At 34.3% G+C, this 8,368-nt stretch overlaps 1 pseudogene; it reads left to right on the forward strand.

Annotated features, from left to right (window-relative positions):
- Window positions 1-1,139: 1,139 nt before the first annotated feature.
- On the forward strand, window positions 1,140-2,518 carry LOC100687698 (annotated as a pseudogene).
- The last annotated feature ends 5,850 nt before the right edge of the window (window positions 2,519-8,368 follow it).

An 8,368-nucleotide genomic window follows, 5' to 3' on the forward strand; every position in this document is an offset into this window, starting at 1 on the left:
GTGCTTTCGAGATCTTATTTTACTTTATCCTATATGAATAACCAATGTCCCTGGCCCTTTTCTTGAGGAGAATATGCTTTATTTATCGCACTGTAATGTCACATGCCAAATTCCCATATATGTGTGGGGTTGTGTCTGGCTTCTCAGTCCCATTTCACTATCTATTGATTGTATACAAAGCCACATCATTTTAATTAATGTATTATTATATTATGTCTCAATATGTACTGGAGCAAGTTCTACCTTTTTGTATTGGCCATTCTTGGCCATTTTCTCTTTCATATGAATATTAGGATAAACCTATTAAATTAAAACTTGTTAGTATTTTAATCGGATTTGCATTGAATCTATAAATCAATAATGGAGAAAATTGCATCTTGCTATTGAGTCTTTTAACTCTGAACATTATATATCACTCCAGTTTTTAAAGACTTCTTTATGTCCTTACTTAAAATTTGATGATTTTTTGTAGCCTCATCTTGATAGATTTATTTCTAACAACTTTATTGATTATACTGGTATTCTTAATGGGATTTTTTCCTAGTGTAGAATAGATAGGGGTTACGAAGTCTGGATTCTGGATCCAAGAGCTTGAGTTTAAATCCTAGCTCTACCACATATTAGGTGTGTCTCAATTTACTTACCTCTAATTTGGGAAGAATTAGCAGCACTACTTCGGTAGGGTTGTTGTGAAGAGTGATTGAGGTAATACATGTCTAGAATATAGTACTTACTATACTTGATTTATTAGCACTACTCCAACTCCTGTTATATCTACTGATAGTTTTTGCTACTGTAACGTATATCATTCATTTGTGTATGTTGGTCTGTAGCTACTCTTGCATTTTCTTGTTAGAAAATCATTATCACACATGAATAATGACTAACAAGTGTAAAAATTCTTACACTTCTTTCTTCTTGTCTTACTGTGTTAGCGCTAATCTAATGCTGCATATAAGCGTATTGCACATTTTTCTTTTTATTTATTTATTTTTATATTGCACATTTTTAATGAACCAAATTGGACATTTAAAGGACATTTATGGCGGAACTTTCCAGAACGCTCGGTGAGATGCGAAGGAGCGGCGGCTGCCCGAGCTGCGCCCAGCAACGCGCGCCTTCCCGCTCCCCCACACCGGCTTCGGCCCTCTCACCGGCTGCAGAAAATGGTGAAAGAAACCACTTACTATGATGTTTTGGGGGTCAAACCCAATGCCACCCAGGAGGAATTGAAAAAGGCTTACAGAAAACTGGCCTTGAAGTACCACCCTGATAAGAATCCAAATGAAGGAGAGAAGTTTAAACAGATTTCTCAAGCTTATGAAGTGCTCTCTGATGCAAAGAAAAGGGAATTATATGACAAAGGAGGAGAACAGGCAATTAAAGAAGGTGGAGCTGGTGGTGGTTTTGGCCCCCATGGACATCTTTGATATGTTTTTTGGAGGAGGAGGCAGGATGCAGAGAGAACAGAGAGGTAAAAATGTTGTACATCAGCTCTCAGTAACCTTAGAAGATCTATATAATGGCGCAACAAGAAAACTAGCTCTGCAAAAGAATGTGATTGCGATAAATGTGAAGGCCGAGGTGGTAAGAAAGGAGCAGTCGAATGTTCCCAATTGCCGAGGTACTGGAATGCAAATAAGAATTCATCAGATAGGACCTGGAATAGTTCGGCAAATTCAATCTGTGTGCATGGAGTGTCAGGGCCATGGGGAACAGATGAGTCCTAAAGATAGATGTAAAAGCTGCAACGGAAGGAAGATAGTTAGAAGATTCTAGAAGTGCATATTGACAAAGGCATGAAAGATGGCCAGAAGATAACATTCCATGGTGAGGGAGACCAAGAACCAGGACTGGAACCAGGAGATATTATCATTGTTTTAGATCAGAAGGACCATGATGTTTTTACTCGATGAGGAGAAGATCTTTTCATGTGTATGGATATACAGCTGGTTGAAGCCCTGTGTGGCTTTCAAAAGCCAGTATCTACTCTTGACAACCGAACCATCGTCATCACCTCTCATCCAGGTCAGATTGTCAAGCATGGGGATATCAAGTGTGTGCTAAATGAAGGCATGCCAATGTATCGTAGACCATATGAGAAGGGTCGCCTAATCATCGAATTTAAGGTAAACTTCCCCGAGAACGGCTTTTTCTCTCCTGAAAAACTTTCTTTGCTGGAAAAACTCCTACCTGAGAGGAAGGAAGTAGAAGAGACTGATGAAATGGACCAGGTAGAACTTGTGGACTTTGATCCCAATCAGGAGAGAGGGCTCCATTACAATGGGGAAGCATATGAGGATGATGAACATCATCCTAGGGATGGTGTTCAGTGTCAGACCTCTTAACGGGGCCGGTGAATAACACTGCTGCTGGCATTTTATATGCAGTAGTGGATGAGTGAAGGACTATAATCATAGCTCACTACTTGCTATTGTTTTTGTTTTAATATTCAACTATAGTAGTGTTTTAAAAGTTAAATGAAGAATAAACTCAAATATAAAAGCTCAAAAAAAAATAAAAGGACATTTATGTGAATTTCTTTTTACCAGTGGTTAATTACATAATAGTTTTACCCTACTCTTTCTGCTTATTTTGGGTATTTTGCAAAAAAAAAAAAAAAAAAAAAAAAAAAGCAAAGTAAAGCATAGAAACACATATCAAGCTTTTCCTTCTGCCTATTATGTTATTTTCTGTCACATTCATCTCCTGAAATCCTACCCATCTGCAAGACCCAATCTGAATGCTTCTTTCTCTATGAAATATGTGGCTTCTTCTAGCTAGAGGTAACATCTCCTAGTTCTCTATCCCTTAGTGCTTCATCAGAATCAGAACCTCTCTTATTTGTACTCTTGCTTACATTGTGGTTATAAATTTTATTTATTTATATTATTTTATTATTGTTCCTACTCAGATCCTAAGATTTCTGAGGTCAAGATCAGTATCTGTTTTGTTTTGAATTTTCTTTCCTGCTACTACTAGCAAAATTCATATGCAACAAGTAGCAAATAAATAAATGAAGGAATAAATAATATCTGGACCTTAATATCAAACCTTTCTAAAGCTCATTAAGGAATAAGTATAAAAGCAGAAACACATCTTTATTCTTTTGTGATAGTTCGCTATATTTTTTTAAAAGCAGTGTGTGGCAATGAGTATACAGACTTATAATTAATATTCTGAAAAAAAGTAAGAATTTGACCACTACTGTGATTTTTGATTAATTAACTCTACTAGAACATGTGACACAATAGAAAGGCAGTAGAAAATATCCTCATGGGGACAACCAGGATGCACAAATAAATATCATTCATCTCTATTTGGTAGAAAATTTAATAATGTATTAGCTTTATTCTCACCAGCTTAACCCATGCCATTTTAAGAGTAGTCTTTGAAGAAATAGTTTTTAAGAAGTAAGCTGACTCAGACTTTTGTGAATATGCCATTTGGATTCTTTTTCTTAGTTTTTGATAGTATGTTTCTTCTTTTTAAACTAAAAGAGCAAGTCTCTAATGGAAAATACATTGTAGTGCTCCTTATCACTAACCACAGTCTTCGAGTTCGCCACAGTTGCTTCATTTTATGTGGATTTTGCCCCTTTGGAATCTCAGTTCGTAGTATCTAGACCAGTTTGTCATGGCAAATAGAAAATGTCTGGCATAAGTGGCAGACTGTTTTCTGTTAGAGGAGAAATAGAACCCAAGGTTTTTATCCATGAATCACGCAGAAGCTTTATTTTTAAAAAAAGTACTAAAGCTGTAAATAAAAAATGTCTTATACGTAATCTCTCAAATTCTTCATTTATGCCATCCCTGAGATCAGAACTTGATCTCAACTTTATTTCTCAAAATATATCTGCAGAAGTCTGCAGAAACCTGCAGTCCAGCATCTGCTCCTGGAGGCCAGGCTTCCAGCTTGCATTGACTTTCAGGATCTTCCTTCAGGCAAACACCTGGAGGCAATCATCTGCAGATGCCAGTCTGCAAGCAGATGTATATGGGTAGGACAGCAGCACTTTTTGCCATTAGAACAGCTGGGAGGAAAGGAAAATAAATGTGTTCTGCTTTCCTTTGTGTCATATAAAACTCCCTTAGAGCATTCTCACCTGGAACCCATTTTCCTTCTCTTCTGGTCTTGGCTTGTTTTGTTGGGGAAAGAAACTTGCCTCACTTATCCTTCCAGGTTAAGAGGAAGTTTGTTCTTCCTTGACATTAGTCACCTTGGTTGAGAATGTTGCTCAGCAAGTATTCTTATATTTGCCTAAAATATTCTTTTTTCCAAAAAGTGAGCTTCTTGAAGGGATTACCTCTGACTCTGCAATTGCTCCACTGTATGGTGCCTAGTACAAGTTAAGTACATAGGCACACTCATAAATAATTATGACTTCTAATTTATATCTCAGGTGCAGCTGAAAACTCACTGTATATAATTTTATTTATCATTTAAAAAATATATCCTTGGGGTGCCTGGTTGGCTCTGCCAGTGGAGTCTGTGACTATTGATCTCAGGATTGTGAGGCCAAGCCCTGTGTTGGGTATAAGGATTACTTAAGAAATGTATATATACGTATACACACACATATAAATTTATATATATGTGCACATATATATTTTTTCAAATTTGGTCTACTGATGAGATTCAGTTTGGAAAAGTTATATAATTAGATATTAATTTTGGGAAATATATTAAATTTTCTTGATTTTAACATTCTTAATCAAGGTAATATATTGGCTGAATAAAAAAATATTCAAATAATAAAGAACACACAATCAAAAAAAAAAATACCTGTCTTCTGTCCCACCCTTTTCTGCCTTCAATTTCCAGAGGCAACATTTTTAAGTGCTTCTGTTTAGATTCTTCTGTTATTCAGCTCCGTGAGTACCAAATAATATGCAGATACCTCTAATTTCTTTATTTACCAACTTAAGACATCAATTGTCTTTCCATTATGATAGATGAAAAGTAGCACATGCCAACCCTATCTCTCTTTCTAGCCCAATTTTATTATTTTTAATTCTTCTTAACATTCCTATAATGGTGTTTTAAGGATATATACATTTTTTTTCCCTCGGGGAAATACTTAGAAGCAGAATTGCTAGGTCTTATGATATTATTGATTATTATTACATACTTATAATAAATAAGTGGAATATGATTCAACCTTTAAAAGAAAGGAAATTCTTCCAAAGAAGACATATAATTGGCCAACAGAGATATGAGAAGGTGCTCATCATCACTAATCATCAAATAAACACAAAACCACAATGAAATATTACCTCACATCCATTGGGATGACTGTTATCAAAAAGACAAGAGATAATAAGTGTTGGCATGGGTGTGGAGAAAAGAGAACCCTTGCACATTGTTGGTGGGAGTGTACATAGGTGCAGCTATTGTTAAAAAGTATAGAGGTCCATCAGAAAACTAAAAGTAGAACTATCATATGATCCAGTACCTCCTCTTCTGTGTATACGCCCAATGGAAATGAAATCAGTACCTTGAAGAGATATCTGTGCTCCCATGTTTTCTTGTAGCATTAGTCCTAAGAGCCAATATATAGAAATAGAAATAACTGAAGTCTTTCAACAGATGAATTGATAAAGAAATGTATATACATATATACTCACATATAAATTTATATATATGTGCACATATATAAAATTATACACACACATACATATATATATAAATGAATACTATTTAGCCTTGAAAAAGGAGATTCTGTTTTTTGCAACAACATGCATGAATCTGGAGAATATTGTTCTTAGTGAAATAAGCCAGACACAGAAAGAAAAAAAATGCATGGTTTTGTTGATATGTGGAATCTAAAAAAGTCAAATACATAGGTGCAGAGAATAGAATGGTGATTATTAGTGGTGGGAAGTTTGGGGAATTGGAGATTGGTCAAAGGATACACAGTTATATAGGATGAATAAATAACCCTAGAGATCTAATGTATAGCATGATGACTATAGTTAATAATAGTTATAGTTAATCATAATAACTCTGGCTTTAGGAAATTTGCTGAGAGGAGATTTTGGGTACCCTGATCACACACACAAAAAAGTAACTGAGGAGAAGATACGTTAATTAGGTTGACTATAGTAATCACTTTGCTGTATATACATGTATATCAAATCATCATGTACATCTTAAGTATATACATTTTTTATTAAAAAGCTAAAAATGAAAGAAAAAGTTATCCCTATTAAAAAAGATGGAAGAAAATCCTCCTTTTTTTTTTTTTTTTTTTTTTTTTTTTAAGATGAAAGAGAATTCTGACACGTGTTATGTGGTTGAAGTTTTAGGACATTATGCTAAGTAAAAAAAGCCAGTTACAAAAAGACATATACTGTGTGATTTTGCTTATATAAGATTTCTGGAGTAGTCAAACTCATAGAAATAGAATAGAAAATAAATGGCAGAGGGGCATACGGGGAGTTGTTTATTGAGTAGAGTCTCAGTTTTGCAAATGAAAAGTGATCTGGAAATAGAGCGTACAGCAATGTGAATATACTTAACACTATTGAACTGTACATTTAAAAATGATTAAGATGGTAAATTTTATACTATTTTTATTTTAGCATAATTTTTACAATAGTATAACGATACCATAGCTGTTACCAGAAAAGCCAAGAATATTAAATGTGTAAAGTGTGAAATTAAATTCTTCACTGTTCCTATACCTGAGAGGTAACCATTTTAAACAGTTTGAAAATTTTTCTCTTGTTCTAAATTAAAGAGGCATAAAAGAGTTATCAATGATAAAGAAGGTGAATCTCTCCTTTAAGGAATCACTATAATGGCTACCCTACCATCTGAATTTAGACACATTCAATATTTGATATGTAGTGTCATTTTTCTAGGTAACATTACATAGCTCTTTTTTAAGAAAAGGACGAACGACTATTTCTTAGTATCCAGTATATCCTAGGCATCATATCAGTTTCTCTATAAATCCCCTGTTTCTTCATAAATCTCTTTGTTTCTCCACAGGGTTACGGGTTGACCCTTTAAAATGCTTCTGTAAAAGCTGGTCCATGTCTTTATCATGACACTTAACACACTCTTGAGGCATGGGTTGTGTTGTGTCCACTGTTGTTGGAACATGACATATATTTAGGCAATATTTGTTGAATAGGAGAATATTACTATTCTCATTTTAAAACTTGTGACACTCAGTTTCAAAGGGGTTAGGCAAGAACGGAGAGCTAGTAAATGAGAGAACTATTATTTAAATTAAATATATGATTTTCCTTTTTCAAATTCCAGCTTGTGTCTCTAATTTTCTGCTAACAAGAAGGTTCCTATGCTGAGAAGCTAGTCTAGAGTTGTGGGCCATTGCTACTAAATGAAGTAGTGAATATAGAATTAGGTACTCTGCTCAGTGGATTCAGAGGCAAAATTAAGTCTGACATGTATGATGATAACAGTTGGCATTTGCAATAACTTTATGTGGCATTATATACTCATTAATTAGTCTACATAATACTTCATTATGTGAGTCTTCATTACTGAATTTTAAGTACCTAAGAAACAACACTGAATTAGCAATTAAACTAAGCCACATGAATAAACAGACACAGTATAGCATTCTATGAAGTCAAAATGAACATTCATGTTCTTAGAAGAACTCAGAAATTAGGCCTGTCTTCATATTATGAAGAAACGATTCTTTTCCCTCTTCTCTAGAGCAACATTTCTCATGAAGTAGATAGAGAATTCAATGAAGAACTCAAGTTAATGGATTTTTAAATTTTATTTCAGTTAAGTAATTAATTTTTAAATGTTTATTTCTGACGTGAGGTTAGAGTAGTTATTCACAACTTTATTTTCCAACTTTTTTCCACATAGAATTTCCATTTCCTGGCTATGAGAAAAAAAAAATAGAATAAAATTTCAAATTATACATTCCTTAATTGTACTGAAATTGAATTTCAGGTTGAAAATAAAATAAATGCAACCAAGACAGATAGTTTACCTCAATATAAATAAGTAGAAAAAAATGAAAAAAAATTAGAGACTTGGAGAATAGAAACTGTACTTTAAAAATAAAATTTTGACAGAATGCATATGATGTAGTGAATCTTTTTATCTCACTTTTCACAGGGGAAGTGAATGGGAGGCAAACTTTGGAATAGATATTTACTGTGTTTCAGAAAAAAAAGATGTCTGTTAAAACCAGCATGTTCCAGTTAAAATGGGATTTTGGAAAGAGAGTAGACTATTCTACATGGTTTCTTTCCCCCTATAACAAAGGAACCCCAGGAGGCAATTAAGCCCAGGGCTAGAGCCTTAAGGTAATGACACAAACAACAATGGCAGGCGAATGGGATTTTCTTCTGTGAATTCCGATTTTCTCAGGGCT

The sequence above is a fragment of the Canis lupus genome, chromosome 23 (assembly GCF_011100685.1).
Source record: "Canis lupus familiaris isolate Mischka breed German Shepherd chromosome 23, alternate assembly UU_Cfam_GSD_1.0, whole genome shotgun sequence".
Classification (NCBI taxonomy): Eukaryota; Metazoa; Chordata; class Mammalia; order Carnivora; family Canidae; genus Canis; species Canis lupus.